The 25,374-nt window shown below is 39.8% G+C and overlaps 1 pseudogene; it reads left to right on the forward strand.

Annotated features, from left to right (window-relative positions):
• Positions 1-488: 488 nt before the first annotated feature.
• LOC130830896 (E3 ubiquitin-protein ligase KCMF1-like) overlaps positions 489-25,374 on the forward strand; it is a 174,806-nt pseudogene continuing 149,920 nt past the window's right edge.

Raw genomic sequence — 25,374 nt, forward strand, 5'->3', positions numbered from 1 at the left:
AGGCCTGGACAGTGAGAACTCTTTCTCTGGATTGGTTGTATTGATGCTTTGTCCCTGAAATCAAGAAGTACATTGCCTGGAAGGGACTGCCTTTAAAGTTCTTTTGATATTGGACAATGCCCCTGGCTACCCAGAGCCCCATGAGTTCAACACCAAAATCATAGTGGTCTACTTGCCCCCAAACACAATGTCTCTAATTCAGCCTCTAGGTCAGGTGGTCATAAGGACCTTTAAGATTTGTTACACATGGTTCTCTATGGAAAGGATTGTCAATGCTGTAGAAGAGAACCCCGATAGAGAGAACATCATGAAAGTATGGAAGGATTACACCATTAAAGATGCCATCGTTGTTATAGAAAAAGCTGTGAAAGCCATTAACTCTTCCCCACAATAAATTTCTGCTGGAGAAAACTGTCCAGAATGTTGTATATGACTTCACAGGATTTAGAGCGGAGCCAATCAAGGAAGTCATGAAAGAGCTTGTAGATATGGCAAAAAACATGGAAGCTTTCAAGATATCTGGAGAAATTCAAGAGCTGATAGACATTACACCAGAGGAATTAACAGAAGACAACTTGATGGAGATGAGTGCTTCCGAACCAGTGCCAGATGATGAGGAAGAAGAGGTAGAAGAAGCAGTGTCAGAAAACAAATTGACACCAGATAATCTGACAGAAGGGTTCTGATTGTTCAAGACTGGTTTTGACTTCTTTTATGACATGGACCCTTCTATGATATGGGCACTGAGACTAAAGCAAATAGTGGAAGGAGGATTGTACTATATAGAAACATTTTTAGAGAAAAGAAAAACGAAAAAAGCCAGACATCACAGTGTATCTCTGCAAAGTTAACCTGAGAGTGCCTGCCTCTTCCACCTCCACCACCTCTTCCATCTCTGCCATCCCAAGACAAAGACCAAACCCTGCTCTTCCTCCTCCTCAGTCTACTCAACTTGAAGACAGTGAAGATGAAGACCTTAATGATGATCCAATTCCAGTTAACGAATAGTAAATAATCATCATGCAGCCCAGTTAATAAACTTATCTGTTGTGTATGAGTGTCTTCATGAGAAAGTCTAATAACTGTATGGCAACAACTGCATGAGATGTTTTTGTGTCATCATTATCACTATCACTTAAGTATTTATTGTGTAGGACATCATATGTAAGACTTGTACTGAAGTGGCTAGCCTATCATTAAACAGGCATAAGGTGAGTGAGATTTGATATAAAACTAATAATGTGTTAGTTTTCTTACTGTCTTATAACTTTGCTTTCAAAGAATCACAGTACCGTATGCCTCTTTCTCTCTTGAATTGGAGAAACTTCAGATCAGCCTATCATCACAGGTAAGTCGTTAAAAAAAGTAACAATGTTTCTAATACTGTCTTATGAATATGACTGTAATACTGTATGTCATAAATATTTTATAACCATTCATTGATTAGTGTATAGGCTAGGCTACCGTGGAGCAATCATATCAGTTACAGTAGGTGACCATAAAACAATCATATTATTGCTTCTTCGTTATCAATGCATGAATTGTTATACCTGTAAGTAAACATGAATTTCTTTTTCACATTATCTTTTCATTTTTGATGTCTAGTGTTAGCTATACATATAACCTCTACAGTGTCTTATATGCTTATATATGAGGCAATATTGTTGTAAGTTCTGACAGACATTGTAAACAGACAACATAAACTTATGGCATCAGTAAGTACAGTACAGTACTGTAAATTTTGATCTATTTTCTCTTCCTTATGATTTCCTTATAACATTTCTTTTCTCTAGCTTACTTTATTGTAAGAATACAGTTTATAATACATGTAGCATACAAAATATGTGTTAACCAACAGTTTATGTTATTGATAAGGCTTCCAGACAACTGTAGGCTATTAGTCGTTAAGTTTTTGGGGAGTCAAAAGTTGTACATGGATTTTCAACTGCACAGTGAGTTGGCACCCTAACTCCTGCCTTGCTCTAGGGTAAACTGTATATTAAAAAGATGTAAGGCTTTTTAACTCTGTAAGACTTGTATATACACAGTAAGAAAACTGAGCAAGTATACCACAACAAGGGAAAATTACAGACTTGTTTTATTTCTGAACAAAAACACAAATAGATTTAATAATGTATTAGCAAGTCAAGTACATCAAATATACTTAAATTTGAAATATCATGAACACTGCCATTAGAATTAGAAATTATCACTATTAATATTGTACAGGTGGTCCTAACCAATGAATAGAATAAAAATAATAAAAAAATAGATCAAAAACACAAAGAAACAAAAACTGAGAATTATAAAGGAAATTATGAGTAATTTCAAATGTCACAATTCTCTATCAAAAATTTTAACCAAAATTTAAAGTTTCTAAAAAAAATTCAAGGAAGGTGGCTTGTTGTTCAATCAACATACAAAAATAACTATACTAAATTGAGATGTTTCCATTTAGAAATGGAATTTAGAAATGTAATTGATGAAAGGATGTCCTTTAAAATAACTAAAAAGCTTAGAACATCCAGGAATAAATCTAACCAAAGTGTGCAACATCTATGTATGTTTCCTATTGCTGCTGTAACAAATAACCACAAAGTTAGTGTCTTAAGGCAGCACAAATTTATTGCCTTATAGCTTTTGAGGTCAAGAGTTCAGTATAGGTTCACAGGGCTGCATTCTTTCTGGAGGCTCTAAAGAATACATGACATTGCCCTTTCCAGCTTCTAGAGGCTACCCATGTTCCTTGGCTTATGGTCCCTTCCTCTATCTTCAAAGCCAACATTCACATCACTCTGACCTCTGCCTCTTTGCAGACTCTTCTGTTTCCCTCCTCCATCTTTTAAGGATTATGATTACATTGGGCCCACCTGAATAATACAGGATAATCTCCCCATCTCAAGATCCTTAATGTAATCACATCTGCGAAGTCCCTTTTGCCATGTAAAGCATTAAAATAGGTTATTCAACCTATTATAATCTGTATGAAGAAGATGAGGTACTATAATGTGGTCATTAAAATTGTTAATTTTAATGTCAGACTACTTGAGGGGAAATCATAATTCTATACCTTAGATTTACTTCTTATATAATCTTAAGAAATTTTACTAAGCTTCTTTTTCTTAAGTGTAAAGTAATAATAATTATTCTTCATTCCACAGTGATTCCAGGAAATAATAAGATAATCCACTTAAAGAGTTTTGCACAATTTGATAATTTAAGAAAACATTATATCCATAAATAAACATTATATCCATATATCTGTAAATACGTTATATCCATAAATAAGAACAGCATACAATGAAAAGGAGAACTTATAAATAACAAAGAATCCCTAGTAAATACAGTTATACTTATCAATTTAAAATATTAGAGACATAGGGAATAATTACAGAAATTTCAGTGTATGATAATAGGTCTTCCAGAAAGAGAGAGCAGACTCAACAGAGAAAGCTATATCAATAATAGGAATAAAAGCATGTAGTTTCTCACAGCTAAATAATGACATGTTTCTTCAAATGAAAGAGGACTATTGGTTGCTAAGTGAAATGACTATACCAGACCTTTTGTGGGAAATACTGGATTCTGGAAAGCAGTGGAGTATAATGTCAAAAATCTGACAGAAAATGAATTTCAACCCAGACTTCTATACCTAGCCAAACTATCACTCAATGTGAAGAAAAAATACATTTTCAGATGAGCAGATACACAGAAGTTTTACCTTCCATGTAGTCTTCTTTAAGGAAGCAAAATGAAGGAATGAAATGAAGGGAAGGACCTCATATCTGGGAACAAAAGGAACTAACTAAGGAGAGAAATGCAGGCAGGCTCAGAATGACAACTGCAGATCAGGCCTGGGGGGTAATCAATTAAAGCTGGAGCAGGAGGATAGAAGACTTGTTGGGTCACTATCTGCAGTGTGTTGCCCTAATCTGTAGGGTCCAAAATGGCTCACTACCATGTCTGTATCTCATTTAGTGGGAATGAAAAGGGAAAGAGGAGGACTTCCCCTTAAGTACATGATCAAATGCTGCTCACATTAATTCTACTTATGTCCTACTGGGCAGAACTTAGACCTAGCTGAATCTAATCACACCTGCTGGGACAGAAGCTCAGGCTCCCAACCCTGTGTCCTAAACTATTTCATTATTCCATCTGTTCTTGAATACTATTTATTAAATGTTTACCATGTGCCAGACACTGTGACAAGTTCTTAATTAACTTACTTCATCTTCAGAACAATCATATGAGGTACTATTCTCATTTTGCAAATAGAAAAAGAGAGACTCAAGAAGTTTAAATTATTTTCCCAAGGTCACACAGCAAGTAAGTTGAAGAGTCAGGACTAGAACTCATATCTATGTGACTCTAGTGTTTATAATCTTCACCACCAAAAAGTACTGTCTGAACCACAATTGTCAACTGATGCAGTGAGTCACGGTTCATAACCACTGGAGCTGTACTCTTGGTGTCCCAGCTGAGGATGTGCTGCACCACTGTGCTGTATTATATGCCTGGGAGCTGTAGTCTCCTGAACGGATACAAAGAGACACTGATGTGAGAGCTCCTTTGGGTAAAGAGCCTGTTTGTAGAACAGGGGTGGTGGGGAGTGACTCTCAGTTGTCTGGGATATAATTGCAGTTTCAAATGTTTAAATTAGGGGTGGTTGGAAGCCTTTCCTCACCTCTTATCTCTGCAAATGGAAGTTCTTTAGACATAACCCAGGTGCCAATCATTTCTTAAATCCATTCATTTGCTTTGATTTAGAGATAAATTGTTTTCTAAAATGGGAAATTCTTTGATATTATTTATTTAAATTCTGTAACAATTTTGAGTCTTTTTCTGTCTTCCTGGGTCTTTTAATTGGAAGGTGAATGAGGCCCAGCTATCTTGCTGCCTCCAAACTTGGAAATTACCTCAGGGCTAGTCATTGTGCTATTGAAGGAGCAGCTGTTAGGAGAAGGACAGCTGAGCTATGGATACTTCATATTCTCAGCAGGTCTGAGCAGACACAATTTGACATCCAGAGGGAAAAAATAACATCATATGATATCACTTATATGTGGAATCTAAAAGAAAATGATACAAATGAACTTGTTTACAAAACAGAAATAGACTCACAGACATAGAAAACAAATTTATGGTTACCAAAGGGAAAAGGTGGGGAAGGTTAAATTAGGAGGTTGGGATTAAGATATATACACTACCATATATAAGATAGATAATCAACAAGGACCTACTGTATAGCACAGGGAACTTTACTCAATATTTTGTAATAACCTCTAAGGGAAAAGAATCTGAAAAAAATGTATGTATATAAAACTGAATCAGTTTGTTGTGCACCCGAAGCTAACACAATATTGTAAATCAACTACACGTCAATAAAAAAATTTAACAAAGAAAGAAAAAATGGCTCAATATTGTTTAGGATGTACCTTCTCAGAGAATTAATGCTTGTCTTGTGAAGAGGTCTCTGTATGTTGGTGATTGTTTATATATTTGCATGTGTAGGTGAGCAAGTCTTTCAATGGTTAGGAAAGTCATCTGGTGGAGAAATTTTGAAGGGTACCAGCCTTGAGATGTCCTCTCTGTCCTGGAGGACTTTGGAGTGTCAGGGTTATGGCAGGGTTTTGCCTCAAGCCTGCTCTTTAGGGCAGAATGCCAAATACCACCACTGAGTACATGGCTGAGACCCCCAAGACTTTATTCTAGGCCAATTAACTTGATTTGGGGAAATGGACTGCTTGGAAGAAAGAAATGATTCTGCTTTGAAAACAGTGCCTGTGGACATATAGTGGAATTTGCCTCAAGGTGGGTTCCCCAGCCATCTGTGGGGGTTGGGAGTGGCAGAGAAAGAAGGAGGTAGAAAAGTGCAGACCTCAGGATGGGAGGGAAGAGTTATGAGCGGGATGTGTCTGAGCAAGGAGTCCTGGGAAGGTTCATTTCTCTGGTTGTTTTTCCTTTGAACTCTCAGAAAAGCCATGTTTACTAGACAGTTTCAGTTTTCTCCTAGGCATCATCTTCTTTAATTTCTCCAGCCCTTGAGTAAAGTCGAATACTCCTGAGCAGCTGTGTGTGGTAGTTGTTCAGAGTGAAGTGAGGGTAAAGGTACATGTGACTTGCATCAGCTCTCAGAGCTATAACAAGGGAACAACCTCAACCTCAGGGGCCTGGAGGCATCAGGGAGATCCACTCTGGTGCTCTAAGTGTCAGGGGCAGCCCCCGATGGTGATAGAAGCTGGGGAGCAGGCAGGATGAGAAGGGCTTACAGAAAACCCACCTCTTCTCTCTCCAGATAACAGAGGGGGGTGATGTTTGCAAGCAGGAAGTGTGACAATGGGAGTAAACTTTGATGTAAAGTACTTGTTTATTTGTCTGTTTTTTGCATTATCATAATTTTATGACTGGTCTCCTAGTAAGATTAAAAGATAATGGTTAGCTAGATTTATTGTGGTAATCATTTATACACACACACACACACATACATATATACAGTATCGAATCATTATGTTGTACACAAGAAACTATATAATGTTATATGTCAATTATACCTCAATACATTTTTTAATTACAAGATCATAAATGGTTTCTTCTGATAAGCACTACAACAAAATCTAGGTCAAATATTACTTTTCTCTATATATATTTTGTACAAAGAAATGCATTTTAAGGAGATTTTCCTGTAAGGGCATTTGTGCACAGAATAAATGTTTATATGTCCTTTCACAAGTACAACTCTGGTTAAAAAGCAATATGTTTAGATTAGCATTTATAGTGCAATTCAAAGATAATGATGTGTACCTAACATATACCAGGCCTGCTGAAAACCAGGCCTGGCAGAGTTTGTAAATAAATTGATAGCCTTCAATAGTCTAGGCTGTGTAGTATCTGGACTCTCTTTCTTCTTTTTGGATTGCACAATTTCAGATTTGTTTTGCCATCTTTCCTGTTTTTTTCCCCTTCTTAAAACCACCCGATAACGAAAACTGAAAATCTGAAATGTGCTTATCCTCCTGACTACTTTGTTTCCCTCTTCTGACTTCCCTGGCACCAGATGATAGAAGGAAGTTTATTTATCATCAAGATACACTGGTCCTGTTAAGAACTCATTCTCAAGGCTAACCTTTTATTGGTGCCCCCTTGTCAGAAGAGTTACTTAGGTCTACTAAAAGTGATCTTGTGCTTTTTCTGGCTACAGCTGCTGCAGAGAAATGAGGTAATGATGGTCTTAGAGTCATTTTATGGTTACTTTTCCATGTTCTCTGAGTCAAGAACTCTCTGGGTCTTGATTAAGATTCTCTCTCCTCTACCCTTAGGATCCAAATTGCAGTTTTAAACGGCACATCATACGATATGACTAAAAATCTCGGAAATTCCTGCCTTGTTGGAGGAGAACATGTGTTTTTCTGATGAGGGAATGCCACATGCAACAGCTGCAAAGGCCCTGTCCTCATCTTTCACAGCTGAATCTTGTGTGGGAGGTGGTAGGTAGCAGCCATCAGCATCTTCCCCACATAGCCTTCCAGGGCAATGGCTCTTTCGGTAAATGTGCTGGAAAGTGGTTCTATTGGGAGCTGTGCATGGCCACATTCTTGTTTGAGAGTCATCTGCCCTCTTTGTCCTGTCCTAAATCAGCAGAATTTTTTACTTTTGCAGGGACAGTGAACACAGAGATTACTGTATCTTTTCTAGAGTGAGCCAGCTAATTTGGATCCTGTGCAGCTGAAAGGTTATCAGATTTTGTAGACTACCATGGGCATTGATGAGGAAGGTATTATCAGAGTGATTCCATTATAAAGTGACATATTTCTAGTTTGCAGGTCAATTAACAGTCAGAATGAATAACCAAAAGCACAAGTATATTCTTGATGGCCTTTGGGTTTTCCAAGGAAAGTAATGCTAGCTGTTGTAACAGATAATCCTAAAATCTCTGTGACGTTGCACAATTAAAGCTCATTTTTAAATCACATGAAGTCCAATGGGGTAGAAAGAGCTTCGTTATGTGCTGTGATTCAGGAATTCAGACTTCTTTCATGTTGTGGGGCCAACACGGTCAAATATGGCCTCTAAGGTTATATAATAACGGGAAGAGAGTGGGACCAGGGCAGGGTTGGCAAACTTTTTCTAAAGGGTTAGATAGTTAATATTTTTGATTTTTTTGATTCATATGGTTTCGTTGCAATTACTGAAATTTGGAGTTGCAACAGAAAAAGCAACTTTAACTGTAGCTTTGTTTCAATAAAACTTTATTTACAAAAATTTATGATGGGCTGGGTTTAACTACCAGGCTGTAGTTTGCTAACTGCTGGACTAGTCTTGAGGGATATATTTATGATTCAGGCATAGGAGTAGTATGTATTTTTCTCACTCATTCTGTTGGCCAGAAATGAGCCACATGGTCTTAGCCTAATGCAAGCAAACTGAAATGTAGTTTACCTAGGTGCCCAGAAGAGGAGAAAAGGATATTATGGGGACCAGCAGCCTCTACTACACTCTTTTCTTTTCTTTTCTTCTTTTCTTTTCTTTCTTTCCTCCCCCCCCCCTTTTTTTTTGACACAATCTGCTTACTTCCTTTTTTGTTTTTAATATTTATTTATTTGGCTGCTCTGGGTATTAGTTATGGCATGCAGGATCTTCATTGCCACGTGCAGGATCTAGCTCCCGATCAGGGATTGAACCTGGGCCCCACTGCATTGGGAACATGAGTCAATCACTGGACCACCAAGGAAGTCCCTGCTACACTCTTCAACAGCTTAATGTGAACTGGTTCTTCCAGGTAAACCAGAAGCTTCTAATGATTAAATTTTTGGCTAGGATGTTAGATTATTTAAAGTTTTACGTTTCTACTGTGGCTTTTGTTTGAAACACCACTACAATGACAAAACTCCAGAAAAGAGTCATTTTACAACGTATATTGAGAATTTCATTGCTTTCATGATCTTGGTCCTGATGTTTCATAGAATTGCAGGAAAGTTTCCTGTAATTAAAAGAAAGCAGGTGAGTGCTGCCTCAACCCACTTTGTTTGGATGTGGAGCAGAGGAGCTTCTAAAGTCACAGCTTTGATCAGAGACTCAATCTGAGGAGGCTGGCTGGTCCTTTGGAGCTGCTATAACACAATGCATAGAATGGCTGGCTTATAAACAACAGAAATTTATTTTTCAGCCCTGGAGGCTGGGAAGTCCAAGATTAAGGCACTGGAAGATTTAGTGTCTGGTGAGGCCCCACCTCCTGGTTTATAGATAACACTCTTTCCACCATGCCCTCATAGGGCAGAAGTGGGGAGGGAGCTCTCCAGAGTCTCTTTTATAAGAGCAATCAGACAAGAGAAAGAAACAAGAGTAATCTAAATTTGAAAGGAAGAAGTAAAACTGTTACTATTTGCAGATGACATGATACTATGTATAGAAAACCCTGCAGTCTCCACCAAAAAATTTTTAGGACTAGGTAAATGTATTCAGTAACATTGCAGGATACAAGCTTAACATACAAGAAAAGAAGTCTGTTGCTTTTCTATACACTAATAATGATCTATCAGAGAGATAAAGCAAGAAAACAACCCCATTTAAAATCTCATCAAAAAGAATAAAATATCTAGGAATAAACTTAACCAAAGAGGTGAAAGACTTATACTCTGTAAACTATAAAACACTGATGAAGGAAACTGAAGAAGACAGAAAAAAATGAAAAGATATATCATATTCATAGATTGGGAGAATTAATGTTGTTAAAATGTCAATACTATCCAAAGCAATCTACAGATTTAATGCAATCCCTATCAAAATACCCATGACATTTTCCATAGAACTAGAATATATAAGCCTAAAATGTATATGGAACCACAAAAGACCCTGAATTGCCAAAGTAATCTTTGGAAGAAGAACAGAGCTGGAGAAATCATGCACCCTGATTTCAGACTATACTACAAAGCTATAGTAATCAAAACAGCATGATAGGGACTTCCTAGGTGATGCAGTGGGTAAGAATCTGCCTGCCAATGCAGGGGACACGGGTTCGATCCCTGCCCCAGGAAGGTACCACATGCCGCGGAGCAACTAAGCCCGTGTGCCACAACTATTGAGCCTGCGCTCTAGAGCTCGTGAGCCACAACTATTGAGCCCATGTGCTGCAACTACTGAAGCCCACGTGCCTAGAGCCCGTGCTCTGCAACAAGAGAGGCCACTGCAATGAGAAGCCCGTGCATCACAATGAAGAGTAGCCCCCGCTCGCCTCAACTAGAGAAAGCCTGTGTGCAGCAACGAAGACCCAACACAGCCAATAAAATAAATAAATAAATAAATAAATAAATAAATGTATTAAAAAAAAACCAGCATAATAGTGGCACAAAAACAGATACATAGATCATTGGAACAGAATAGAGAGCCCAGAAATAAACCCTAATCTATGACAAAGGAGGCAAAAATATACAATGGAGAAAAGACAGTCTCTTCAACAAGTGATGCTGGGAAAACTGGACAGCTACATGTAAAATAATAAAAGTAGAACATTTTCTCACACCATATACAAAAATAAACTAAAAATATATTAAAGACCTAAATGTAAGACAAAAAACCAACAATTCTTAGAAGAGAACATAGGCAGAACATTCTTTGACATAAATTGAAGCAACATTTTTTGGATTTGTCTCCTAAGGCAAAAGAAATAAAAGCAAAAATAAATAAATAGAAGCTAATTAAACAAAAGCTTTTGCATAGCAAAGGAAACCACTGATAAAGTGAAAAGAGAACTTACTGAATGGGAGAGTATAACTGCAAATTATGTGGCCTATAAGGGGTTTATCTGTACCCAAAATATAAACAACTCATACAACTCAATATCAAAAAAGAAAACCCCAAACCCCAAACAACCCAACTGAAAAAAGGGCAGAAGACCTGAACAGACACTTTTCCAAAGAAGGCCAACAAGCACATGAAAAGATGCTTATCATTTATAATCATCAGAGAAATAAAAATCAAAATCACAATGAGGGGACTTCCTAGGTGGCGCAGTGGTTAAGAATCTGCCTGTCAATGCAGGGGACACAGGTTCGATCCCTGCTCCAGGAAGATTCCACATGCTGCGGAGCAACAAAGCCCATGCGCCATAACTATTGAGTCTGTGCTCTAGAGCCTGTGAGCTACAACTGTTGAGCCCATGTGCTGCAACTACTGAAGCCTGTGTGCATAGAGCCCATGCTCCACAACAAGAGAGGCCATGGCAGTGAGGAGCCTGTGCACCACAATGAAGAGTAACCCTCACTCATCATAACTAGAGAAAGACCATGTGCAGCAATGAAGACCCAACACAGCCAATAAATAAATAAATAAATAAATAAATTAATTAATTAATTTAAAAAATCACAATGAGATATCACCTCACACCTGTCAAAATGGCTATCATCGAAAAGTCTACAAATAACAGTGTTGATGAGAACATGGACAAAAGGGAACCACAGTACGCTGTTGGAGGGAATGTAAATAGGTAGCCACTGTGGAAAACAGTATAGAGGTTCCCTGAAAAAAACTAAAAATAGAGCTACCATATGATGCAGAAATTCCACTCCTGGGTATATAACCAAAGAAAAGGAAAACACTAATTCAAAAATATATATGCACCCCCATGTTCATAGAAGCATTATTTACAATTGCCAAGTTATGGAAGCAACCTAAGAGTCCATCAACAGATGAATGGATAAAGAGAATGTATATATTCTCATATATATCAATATATTATATGAAATATATATTATTTTTATAATATTTGTAACAACATGGATTCACCTAGAGAGTACTATGCTTAGTGAAATAAGTCACACCAAGAAAGATAAATACTGTATATTATCACTTATATACGGAATCTAAAAAATAAAGCAAACAAATGTATATAACAAAACTGAAACAGACTCACAGATATGGAGAACAAACTAATGGTTACCAGTGGGGAGAGGGTAGGGGGGAGGTGTAAGATTGGGGCATGGGATTAAGAGATACAAGCTACTATGTATAAAATAAATAAGCATCAAGGATATATTGTACAGTACATAGAAATATAGCTATTATTTTGTAATAACTTTAAAGGGAGTATAATGTATAAAAATACTGAATCACTGTGTTGAACACCTGAAACTAACATAATACTGTGAATCGACTACATTTCATTTAAAAAAGAAATAAAAGCACTAATACCATTCAGGAGGGCTCCACCCTCATGATCTAATCACTTTCCAAAGACATTGCTTCCTAATACCATCATATTGGGGGTTAGGATTTCAACACATGGATGGGGGGACACAAACATTCAGGCTATACCAGAGGCCTAGGGGAAGGAGGTTGGTTCTCAGCATCCCTCTGTCTTGTGGCGTTTTGGATAGTGTTGGAAGACCCCTGTTTATATGGTTTTTCATTCCATATAACAGGTAAGTCCCAAAAGACAAAGAATACAGTTTATTTCTCTTAAAAGAAGTTTCCTCTCTTTTAGCCACATCATTCTCCACCAAGTGGCTGGTGATAAGTGTGTTTTAAATTTATTAAGCTAATAATAATCACATAAGACAGTAGAGATATAGAGCGTAGCCCAACGATTTTCAAATGCAATTTAAGTTTGTCTTGCACCAATAACTGGATTTTTTGTTTTACATTTTATTAACATCCTTTTTTCTTTTGCTTTTCTGAGGACTAGACCTTCCTTCACAGCCAGGTTACTTAAATAACAAGTGTAGTGTGAGGGTGAGTCAAAAATTAACCACACTCCGGCTGTAGAATTTATTTTAATTAACTTTTAGAAAAGACAAATACATTATTTTTTGACATAATTTCCTTGCTTTTCAATACACTTTGTCCCTCTGTCAACACGCTTTCGTATTTCCTCACTAAAAAAAGTTTTAGGCTGAGCTGAGAGCCATGAATGCACTGTTGTTTTCACTTCTTCATCAGAAGTGAATCTTCGTCCTCACCCCAAACAAGTGAAAGTTGGATGGAACAAGATCAGGACTATAGGGAGGATGCTTTAATACCTCAAAATGAAGTTTTCGCAGAGTGTGGACAGTGTGGGCAGAAGTGTGCAGGTGTGCATTGTCATGCAAGATCACAATGCCCTTGGATAGCAGTCCTCTGCGTTTAATCCGAAGTTTAGGCTTCAGCACAAACTTTTCGAAATCTGTCTGTCATGGATTTTACATAGGCAGAGCCATGGCTGTTTTGCAAATGATTTGTCACGTAATCCACTGTCACTTGTCTATTCGACAGAATCATTTCATGTTTACACTCAATGTTGTCATCAGCTGTGGGTGAGCGTCCGGCTCCTTCTTGATGGCTAACACTTGTGCAACCTTCCTGGAACTTCTCTACCCATTCATACACACTTCTTAGAGGCAAAACACTTTCTCCATACTGCACACAAAGTCTTCAATAAATAACGGCACCAGGTATTACACCCTCAGACCACAAAAACTTGTGGTGTACAAGTCGGTGTGCAAATTGTGGTATACAATTTGATGGGTTTGGACATATGCATACATCACCACAATCAAGGTAACAAATACAAGCACCACCTTCAAAAGTTTCCCTGTGTCTCTTCCTTCCTTCCTTCCTTCCTTCCTTCCTCCCTCCCTCCCTCCCTCCCTCCCTCCCTTCCTTCCTTCCTTCCTTCCTTCCTTCCTTCCTTCCTTCCTTCCTTCCTTCCTCTCTCTTTCTCTCTCTCTGTCTTTCTTTCTCTTGGGGTAAGAACACTTAACATGGGATCTACCCTCTAACAAATTCTAAGTGCACAATACAGTACCATGTACTACAGGCACGCTGTTGTACTGCTGATCTCTGGAATTTACACATCTTGCAGAACTGAAACTTTGTATCTATTGGATAGCAACTCCCCATTTCCCTCACTCCTGACAACGGCTCTTGTATTCTGTGCTTCTCTGAGTTTGACTATTTTAGATATCTCATATAAATAGAATCATGGAGTATTTGTCTTTCTGTGACTGGCTTATTTCACTTAGCATATTGCCTAGGGAGTCCATTTAGACCTCAAAGGAGTCTCCCCAACCAGTGCCAACTGAGGTGAGGCTGAGTGACTCAAGAACACTACCAGGCTCTGACCTGGAGAAAACAAACTACAACTTACATCTACCATAGAGTCAGCTTTCAAAGACAGAAGGGCCAATCAGCTCCAGTCAAATGAGGGATATGTTCCTTGACACCAGATGGACCAGAATAAGATGTGATGCAAAGACTCTGTGTGGATCCAAGGACCATAACTAGCCCCAAAGTCAAGAGGTCTCAAGTTTGCCTTCATCCCCAAACACTTAGAGGCAAACTCAAAGAGAGAAGCAGGAGAGAAAGCCTCTGAGAAGCACTTTTGTCCAAGGGAAACTGAGTAATACTTAAAGGTACTATTTAAACTATAGGATCAGACCTCAAATCAACAGATTGGACACATGGGTTACTTTTTTCTTGGTGAGCAGCTTGAGAGGAAAGCTGATTAATTATAGACAAATTGAGAAATTACATTTTCTCTGCACATCTGAATCTATTTTGTGAGTTAAATATTTGCTCTCCTGCTACTCTGCCTAATGAATTAAAATTAAAAGAAAATCTAAAAAGAAAACCATGTAACTTTTCTATTTCATTTCAAAGCCTCTGCTAATTGGAAAATATTTGTATTATCCCAATTGCATGTATATTTACATCCACTTATCTTGAAAGAATCAATTATAAAAAGTAAAAAGCACTTTTCTCAACATTTGGCAGAGATGTAAATTGGATGTTCTCTAAGCTTTATAATAATACACTTCATAAGCTGGCTTTACACACACATAATAGTTTAACTTACCTCCAAAATCCAAATATGTCTTTAAAAATATATAGTGTTATAGGAAACTTTGTTTTCTTTTTATGCAATTGATAGCATCACAGAAAAAGGCAAATCACTACACAGTTGCCTGAGGTTAACACTGGCTGAAGTCACATGCCACTTTCCACCCTGAAGCTTCCTGCCTACTCTACCAGTTATTGCTTTGTGCACAAGATGGAAATTTATCAGAAAAAAATTCAATAAATATTAATGAGGAGAAACATTTGCACATGAGGTGGGAGCTAGGGGAGCGATGTTTGTTTCCCCCTGCTTATAAGGGAACATGCTCTTCATTCCTCGCTGTCCCTGTCAGGTACGAGTGGTCACATCGCTGTTACCTCCACACCCGTGCCTCTGGCTGGGGCGCCCCTCTGCGGGTGGGGTCTCCCTGGGGACCCGTTGAGGCCGCTGCTGTGCCGTCGCCCTGGGGAGGGGGCAGCCTGGTGCCCCCTCCCTCACCGCCGCGCCTCCGACCCATTGGATTGTGTGATTCAAGAGAATTCAAATCTTCTGCTGCCTGGAACGGCCAGGCAGCAGGCCCAGAGGCCCTTTCGAGTCAGAGTTTTTACGGTTATTTTCATCCACATAGATGCCAGCGTTTCTCTGCCTCACAAAGACAAACAGAACTGTACAAACACAAAGCCTAGTAAGATACAAAGTCTTGAGGAGAAAGTGGAGCCAGATTCTCTTGCCGGGGGGGCGAGGCGACAAAAGAGACCGAATGCGTGTGTATGGTTCGTTGTGCTAATCTGCTGTGTGTTTCATGCATCTCAGGGGTGGATGCAGGTAGCAACGACGTAGCAAATAAACGATGCGAGAAGAGTGTACGCAAACACACAGCAGCAAGCCCGCAGCCAGCACACTGCCGCCCAAGTGACCCTTAATCAACAGAATGGCTGGGTAGAGTCACTTTCCCTTCCTGTTGGACCCGCTGGCTGCTGGAGGGATGGCTCAGCCCTGGGCATCCAAGCAGAGATGCTGAAGAGCCGTAAGTAAACGCATGGCCCTGGATGAGCAATGCACCTGGTGTTTACCCCAGCACAGAAACTGGGATCAGGCTGCCTGGGTTCCAATCTTGCTTTGTCATTAACTAGTGATGTGAGTTTGGGCATGTTTGGACCCTCTCTGTGCCCTCTGAGATGAGAGAGCTGGTAATGACCTGCCTACAATGAGGATTTAATGAGTGAACGTAGTGAAGCATGAAGCGGTATCTGGCAGACAGTGCTGTCCAGAGTGTGGCAGCATCAGCGGCAGCTTACTCGAAATGCAGGTTCCTAGGCTCTGCCCCTGACCTACAGCGTCAGAAGTGAATTTCAGCAAAAGTTTGGGAAGCATTGCTATGTAAATGTCGGTGTTTCTGGCTGGCTTTAAGTAGCTGAAGTGGTCAAAGTGAGAGGGGCATCCCTGCTTGCTTGCCTTTCCCCGCTAGGCTCTGAGACCTAGGAAGAGACTTTGTCCTCTCTGACACAGGCCTCTGATTATCGTGACTTCCTGGTGGCCAGTGGACTGCGTTCCTGCCTCTGTCCTCCATCATCCCCAGCCTGCAGGCCAACCCTGAATGTTCCCCTTATGTCCACATCCTAATGTTTCTGACTCCATTAACTTATTTCACCCCCAGTCTCTGTTAGTGCCTCTGCTTGTCACCTCTGTTGGAGGTTTTAAGTTATAGACCGCATCCTGAGGCTGTTCCAGTTCTATGCACATTTGCCCTCTTGAACAAAACAAAAATATTGGGAACATGTTAGGAAGAATAAGAAAGTTGGGATTACTTAACAGTTCCCTCCTAGGCTCCACACTGCACAGAAAGATTTGGTTTTTATTGTTGGCTCCAAGAGGCAATTTTCTAACAGATTTTATAGCAGAGAAGAGAGCTCGGCCTTTAAAGAATGCAAAGGTCAACAAAGCAAAATTTGCTCTATTTATGGTATTGGTGTGACATTTGGACCTCCCAGCAGCCAATATTCTTTTGGCTTTAGGAAAGAATTCATCACCACACCTGCTTGCTTTATTTCACATCAAATGGTCTTTAGTAAAGAGGTTGGAAGCAGAGAGCTTCCATTGGCATTCCTGCCAAGCTTATCACAATTCCATGATGCTTGGCCAATAGCGCAATAAGAATGGATGACACCAGGATGCCAGAGCCCTTGGTGTGTGCAAACTGAAGGGATGTAATTGCATGGAAATGGACAGAAGAAGTGCTTCAAGGGTGCACTGTCTCTGACTCGCAGTAGCAGAGCAGCCCTGTCGAGCAAGGGGCAGGAATTCACAGCAATAAGCTTCATACCCTGCCATGGATCAAACTGGAAAAGAGGAGAGGTTAGTTATTTGTAGGCTGTGAGATTAATGTGGCTCACAAATGATTTCACTCGTGGATGTCTGATCTGCTTGGAAGGATCGCTCGGCTACCCACAATTATGGATGGCACTAAGAAAGCAGCCAAGGGACAGAAAGGAGAAGTGTAACACTTAGATCCTTCCCGTAAAGAACTCAGCGTCACATGTGAAAAATACATATATGTATATGAGATGGAAATGAACTTTATCAGGGAGTAAAGGTTCAAGGTTCCAAATGAGTAACAGAGGAAAAGTTACTTCTGTCTAGTCTAGAGGGGTCCAAACAGCTTCGAGAAGGTGAGGTTGGAGCTGGGTTGGACTTTGCAGGATAAATTTATACTTATTGTGTGTTGCAATCACAATCTTGAAAAAGAAGTTGGTTTCTAGGGGGCCATTAAATAACCTATTTGGCCCTCCCAGATTCAAATACATGAAGGGAAAAACAGGAGTCAGACCCTTGCGGGAACATCAAGTTTATTACAGGTGGAAGCTCCATCGGAGGACATGAGTGGTGTGTGGCTGTGTGCACTCTGACGCTTTGTTGCTGACATAGGCAGGATTTGCTGCCGTTTGCTGGAAGAGCTGGACAATCACAGGCCACACTCCTCAGAGACAGGGTCCTACTGTGTGGCAGAGAGCAGATGAGATGCACCCTCTTTCAGGCAGGCAGCCAGGAAAGAGAACCCAGATGTGGGTACCATGCTGGCTTAGCACTTTCTCCATGGTTCCCAAGTCAGAAAAGTCATTTCTTCTACCTTGGAAATGTTCCCTCTCCCCCATCCGCTTGCCTAATATCATTTCCAAGAGTTTGTGCTATTTTTTTATGGACTCTATAAGTGGATTTCTGTGCAACCTACCAAATGAGCAAAAACAACATCATTTATCTTTAAATCTATGCATTTTTTGTGATGTCAGTGTGTGTACATATTAAATGCGCGTATAGCAGTATTTTCTTCTTGTTAAACTGTTTTTTTTCCTGTGTTTGATACAATACTATAACTATAAAAATAAAGCATTAAATAAAGATCATATTACTTAAAAATCGTGACCTCTTTTCCTGCCCAACAGATATATTCCAACTTCATAGATACTGTGGTTGCTGTCTGAGGGTCAGATGCAGAGGGTTGCTAGCGAGCTCCTTTCTATCAACCTGGCTGAGAGCTACTAAAGTGACTGTAGATGAGAAGATGAAAAGACTTAGGAGAAATAAGAAAACTGCAGTGTTTAGACTGTTTTGTGGAAGGCACATGAGATTTACTCTGAATGGCCTCAATGACCTGTAACTACGAATAAAGACTGGAAGTCGTGTAGAGATACTTTACATACATAAGGGAAAATTTTCCAACAATGTGACCCACTTAAATATTGAACAGGGCTGTCTTGCGAGACTGTGAATTTCCTGTCTCTAGAAATGTACAAATCAAATGACAGGGATTTTTTTAAAGGTTATTTTAAGCAGCGCATGGCTGGTTGGTTAGATCAGAAGCTCCTAAAAGCCTATGCTAAAACTACTGGCTCACTGGCTGTTTCAGATTAGCCCACACAGGGTGTAACATATAAAGATTTCTGGATAGAAATTCTGATCCGGTGAGCTTTGGGAGAGCCCCCAAACTGAGGTCAGAGCTTCCCAGTGGGTGTTGTGTAGTAGGCCACAAATGGACTTATGTTAGTGCAAGCAGCCCCTTGGCCCTAGAGCCTGATTGTACTTAAACCCCAACCTTTACACTAGCTTCTGCATATTTTCCAAGATCTTCGTTCTACCTTGTTTAACATGTTGATATTTTTCTTAAATTAAAGAAGTAGGAAATAAGAATAAACAATTAATGGATGACTAGATCTTCCCCCCCAGCCTCCTCTTTAGGCATTCTGCAGGCAGACTAGGTGGGTAAGATAACATCTAAAGAAACGTCACAAGCAGTCAGCGAGTTTTCAATCAATTGAAAATGATGAAGAATCTAACACTTACCCCAATGATTGACTGAGATTGTTTCCCCTTTCCCTTTAAAAACTGTCATGGTTGAGCAGAATCTTTGGAGTTGGTTTTTGGATGAGTTTGCCTTCTCCCGAGGTTTCTGGTCTCCTGAATAAAGCAACCACTCCTTTCTACCAATACTTGTCTCTAGAGTATTGGCTTTTGAGTGGTGAGCAGCAAAACCTGAGTTCGGTAACGTTAGGGGTCCCTAGGACCATCCTTAGGGGAAAGCTGTTACACTCATGGTTACAGCCTATTGTGATAGGACACACGATTAATATCAGCAAATGAAAAAGACACAAAGGGCAAAGTCTAGGAAGAGCCAGGTGCCAGTGTCATCTCAGTGGAGCTAGAGGATGATGCACTGAATCCTCTCAGCAATAATGAGGGACAATATGTGCAAAGTATGCCAGTCAGGTAAGCTCCCCCAAGCCTTGGTGTCCAGGGTTTTTTAATTGGGGGTCATTCAGCACCTGAGTTACTGACCTTAGCTATTCAGTCTCTGGACCCCCAGAGATCAAACTGATATAGCATGGTCCGAGGCTTCACTCGTATCAGGCAGGAAATTCCAGGACTCAGAGGTTTTTTGTTTTTTGTTTTTTTTATCCTTGAGTCTAAACCTTAATACTATGACTTCTGGCCATATAATGAAGCATACATTTCTGCCTACAAGTAAAAAAACACCTTTAAAGCACATTAGAAATTAGAACCTACATTTCCCCCAATATAATCGTTCACCCCTATGATACCTGCTATGAATAAACAGTCTCCAGGGTGAACGTTCCTCTGGCGGAGTCCAACCCTGGCCCCCACCCCACCCTTCATGGGCTTTAGTAAAGGGGTTCCTTGCTGTCCTGGCAGCTGGAGATCACCCCAGCAACTTCCTGACTCTGCTTCTACTGTAATGCCCCTGCTAAAATAGCACCAAGCAGCAAGTCAAGGGCCAGTCCTTTCTCTGGAAAGCTCAGCGTTTGAACAACCCAGGCTTCTGAGTTGACCCTTCATTGCACAGGGCTACTGGTGTTCCTTGAGATATCTGGCTGACCCCTTCAGCCCTCAGGAGGCTAGTGACCCCAGGCCAGGTGCCATCGCCATGAGCAGCCCCTTTGGGGCTCATCAGAGTCTGACACAAGTGTTGTAGGAAAAAGTTGAGAAGCACCGATGTATAATAATTCCCCAGGTGACTCTGATAAGCAGTAAGGCTTGGGATCTTTGGGACTAGATGATTGTTAAGGATTTCGAACCATGGTTTCTACGATTCTTGGAGCTAAAATTCCTTGGAGATGCCTGATAAGTGTTTTTTTCTTTCTCTGGATACTTACTTGATTAAGTGTAGTTTCTGGGTAAAGATACTGCACTTTGGAGAAGTATTTCCAAATAGGAAATGAGGATGAGGAATAGATATGAGAAGAAAGTATCTCAACTACGCACCCAGAAGAGGAGGTGATGGGAAATCATCAGGGTACTTAGGTTGAGAGGGAGTGGGGTGAGACTAGTTTCCTGATCAGCTTCTACAAAGAGCTCAGGACAGAAGATTCTTGTCACTGAAAAGTGATGCAATGAAGAGATGTGTAACAAAATGTTGAACAGCAGAGTTTTTGATTTTGTGGGAACTCTAGCCTGTTACATGTCTCTAGAGCCCACTTACCTTATTAGCTAAATGGGATTAAATGAAACCATCTTTGCCTGATTATAGTATTAAATTTAAAGGATATTTTTGAGAAATTTGCAAATATAAATGTTAATTACTAGATTAAATTTTTGCTTTCCTAAAACCAGTTTATAGCAGATGACCTGCCCACATAGGTGAAATATGCTCTGGAAATGAATTGATGTGCATTTTGGTGTTGGCATCCTTCCTTGTAATTTGTTACCAGCACTGGATCCCTCTTATGTTGTTCCCCACACATTACTGTGTTCTCTCGTGGCTTCTAAAATGTCTCTCTTTCCTGGGTTTCTCTCTTTTCTCTAATATTTTTCTTATTTTTATTTCTGGAATATGTACTTCTGCCTACCCTTAAATATTAATTCTGCCCCAACTATATTTATAAGGTTCTATTTTCAATGTCTTATCTTTTCCTTTTATACTAATTCCTTCAGAAGTATAACTAAATAACACAAGTTCGAGTGCCTACTATATGCCAGGCAGTGTGCAAGGGGATGAAGAGATAGAAGCAAAGACCCCTCTTCTCATACATTTGACCATCACTTACATTCAGTTCCTCTCCTCTGCTGTCTCAGGCCCAAATCAAACTGAAACTGAGCAGAACCCTAAGTGCCCCCAGTGCCCAAGTACAACGGCCCCTCCATGCCTCCACGTCCCCTGCTTCTTGTTTGTAGAAAAATTGAAGTCTTCCAGGCCTCCCTGAGTCACAAAAGAGCGGCCTCAAGTAGTTAAGAATTAGGAAAATAAAGTCAGAGATTCAGTAAATGGTGCACATTCCTGAGTTGTTTTACAGATACTGTAACTATCACCAGAGGGAAAAAGCTAACTTCATGGTGACCAGACTGCAGCCATGGCATAAGCTGCTGCATCTTGAGCAGTACTGAGTCTATGGCCAGCACAGCTCCAAGAACTGGCTTTAAGAGAATGGGATTAACATTATTGCTCATGATAATCTGTATCTTTGTGGGCATCAAAATAATTGTAGCTTGCTCTGCCCATATATGTAAATGGGCAACTAAAATTGTCAGCCAAGAGGTGCCACAGACCCATGTCAACATCTTCCACTCGAGAATACGGCCCCTGTGTCAGCACGAAGAAGTTACAGAAGATAGACCTTCGCCCCTAATCCCACAGAAATGGAATGATGTCTGTCAAGTGGAAATTTGTAAGCAACTCTTTTGTCCCTTTTCTGTCTGTTTATTTCTGTTCCCCTTAAACCTTAATTATAAAAATGATATCACTAGGTAACGTTTAACCTAACTCCTGACTTATGCTCTATTAAATGCACTCAGTACCTTGCCTAACCTGTCGATTCTTTCCCTAGATTAAAAGAAGCAGGAATGAAGAATGAAGTAGTCAGAGAATGACTAGGTCTCTACCCACAGCAGCCCCCTTAGCAATCCTGCAGGCAGTCCATGTGGGCAAGACAACATCTGAAGAAAGGTCATGAGAAGTCAGCCAGCCTGCACGCAATGGAAAATGATGCAGAACTTGATCTCCTGTGTTGATAATCCACTGAGATTCTTTCCCCCTTTTCCCTTTAAAAACTGTCATGGCTGAGGAGAATCTTTGGAGTTGGTTTTGGGACATGAGTCTGCCTTCTCCCAAGATGGCCAGGTTTTGTGATTAAAGCAACTTCCTTTTCTACCAATAGTTGCCTCTCAAGCATTGGCTTTTGAGTGTTGAGCAGCCGAATCTGAGTTCAATAACTATACACTGAGCGTCTCTGCTTGGAAGTCCTGAAGGCACTGCATACCCAATGTGGAAAGTTACAGAGCTCATTATCTTTCCCTGTAAACCTACTCTTCTGGGTTCCTTTTCTCTATTAGACAGCATTAACCCCAGCTTCCATATTAGCTAGTCTGTCATCCTCTCTTTTTCCACTCGGTTGCCAGTTCCTGATTACTCTGCCTCTGCTGTGTCTCTCAGGTCTGTTTCCTTCTCTTTCCCCCATTGGCTCCCACCTGCACAGGTGGACAGGGTCTTAACTGTGTCCATGCGTCCAGGTTATCACAAGGCTCCAGAGTTTCCTTCTATGCACACCTTTCTGCACCTTGTCCTCCTCCTTACTTTCAGTGTAGCCCAAAGTCATTACCGCTGTGTGGTCCTGACTAGTCTCCCATCTCCTGCCATTTTCACTCAAGCGCTCATGTCCTGGTGGCATCAGACTAGACAGAATTCCCATCACACTCCTGTGTCTGCTGTGCCTTGGTGTCTCTGCTTTGCCTTGGCCCTGGAGCCTGGGATTTCCTCCCTTTCCATCTTTGTTGGTGAACTTCAACCTGCAAAGCTTAGATCCTTCATCTGTAAAGATGTTTCCACACCTCCCAGTTATTTGTCTATGTTTCTCTTATAACATGTTTCACATGGTATTTTGTATTTCCAGGAACTTTTTCAATGTCTGGCAGAGGAGATGATCATTCTTTTTTGGCTGCTGAATAAGCAAAATGAATTTTTTTACACTTTTATATCTAAGGCTCTGTCTCTATGTGAACCTTAACAACTTATTTTAGCTTTAGCAAACGACTGGATCATTGAGCAGTTGACATATTTAATCGATGTAAATGCAGTTGTGAAATATAAGCTTTGACTTGCTGAGTTCACATTTAGCTGGGAATTATATCTTAGTACAAACAGAGAATTTTTAAATATCTTTAGGCTTTTCTTTCTTAAAATATATTCTGATAAATGAGTTGCACCTGAAAAATTAAGGTAGTCCAGTTTGCCCCATGTATTTTCAGCAGAGGGGTTGAAAGAACTGAAAGCATTCTGAACTTGTGCAAAGCATAATTGCTTTATATTCTATGCCTACTTTGTTCTTAATATTGTACTCTACACTTTAATGAAGAAAATACTGGATAGTGATATGATTTCCTTTTCTTCCTTCAGTGGTTACTGGGAATATAAATGATAGGAAGGCATATAGTTAATTTTACTTATTCTATTTGTATATTTGTTCATAAGCTGATTATAGAACCATTATCATTATTTTTCATGGTAGGATTGAGTCCAGTTGTTATGTGATACTTTGGGTTTCCCTTTAAGTTCCAGGTATTCTAGGGTGATGGCGGATGAGTTTGTTTTTGCTGCAGTCTGCTCCAGGAGATCATTCCTAGTAATCTGATTCTCTCCACAGGGTGGATTTTGCAGATATATTTCAACTCATTTACAGCTCAGGATGACATAAGAGCTGGGGGACAATAAGATTTAGTGATGCTATTGGCATGTCAGGCTGCATGTGGCTATTTTCCTGGTTATTCTCAAGATTTAATATTATTTCAGAGGGATTTTTCTTTGGCAGTGTTTAGTCTAAGATTGTTAAGAAGTATAGCAAAAGGATGCTCTTGGACTAAACATTTAAATATAGAACCACTCAGGATATAGTTAAGAAAAATAGAAATAAAAATTGGGGCAAGTGTTAGACTAACGCCAAACATTGACTGTTTTTAGTGGATTGGGTGATATAGAGGGATCTAACAAAAGGGTACTGTTAAAACAAAACTGAGTTTTAAATATCTTTTTTATGTTACAACACTTCAGCTATTACTCAACTCAAGCCTGGAGCTGTAGCTGTCGGGGAAATGCTCCACCCTCCAGCAGCTTGCGGCACACACGAGGTGGTTTTATTCCCTTTGTGTCTTTACTGACCCAGTCTCATCTGCTGGAGTCTACATAATTCCTGCTCAGTCATTAAGGCTCATAGCAAGCAAGAATGTTTCATTTTACCCTCGGGCTGGGTTACACATCTGTCTATTGCATATTTCTTGTCACTGTATTTTTCCATCCCATTTTTGTAATGATCTGTTCACGCATCAGTTTTCACCACTAGACCGTGTGCTCTCTGAGACCAGAGGTGCTCTTTGTCATTTGTGCCCAGCACTGTGTCTTCAGTGTGGTAGGGGATACTGTGGAAATATTTGTACGATGAATAAATTAAGCCAACTCTTGGGGACTGGAATTTTCATTGCAGTGCAGCACCATTGAAAGCTCTTACTTTGGAAAACTGGATTAAATAGAATATCACCTAAATTTTATGGACACATCTGAATAACCACATTAAACTACTGTGTTTAATTTCATTCTAAAATAAAAGCAATATCTTTTTGTCCTCTAGTTATTTAAAGGATATATCTGTTTAAAAGTGAAAGGGGAGGTGAATTAAAAAGTGTAGAGAGAGTCACAAGTGTAAATTGCTTCCCAATATAATCTCTTGAGTTCATATTCAATAAAGATAAGTTACTCAATCAACAATTACTCTATGTGTGAGAGTATTTGTACGTAAATCACTTAGTTGGCTTGGATCTAACACTGATAGGACATAACTGATCTTTAAAAATTTTACGAAGACTCAGACTGTGAAATTATGGGCAGTTGTACTGTCTAACTTTGCCTTTCCATCAAGCAGACACCTGTTTTCTTGGTAGTGGAAAGCTCGTCTTATACATATTATTGATCAGTCCATGAATTAATTCCCTCAATAATTAGCATCATGTTACTTTCTAGTTTACATTAGGAAAAGCTACCAGAATTTTCTAACCTAATAAACTGCCAGCTAGGT

Source organism: Hippopotamus amphibius, chromosome 11 (assembly GCF_030028045.1).
Source record: "Hippopotamus amphibius kiboko isolate mHipAmp2 chromosome 11, mHipAmp2.hap2, whole genome shotgun sequence".
Classification (NCBI taxonomy): Eukaryota; Metazoa; Chordata; class Mammalia; order Artiodactyla; family Hippopotamidae; genus Hippopotamus; species Hippopotamus amphibius.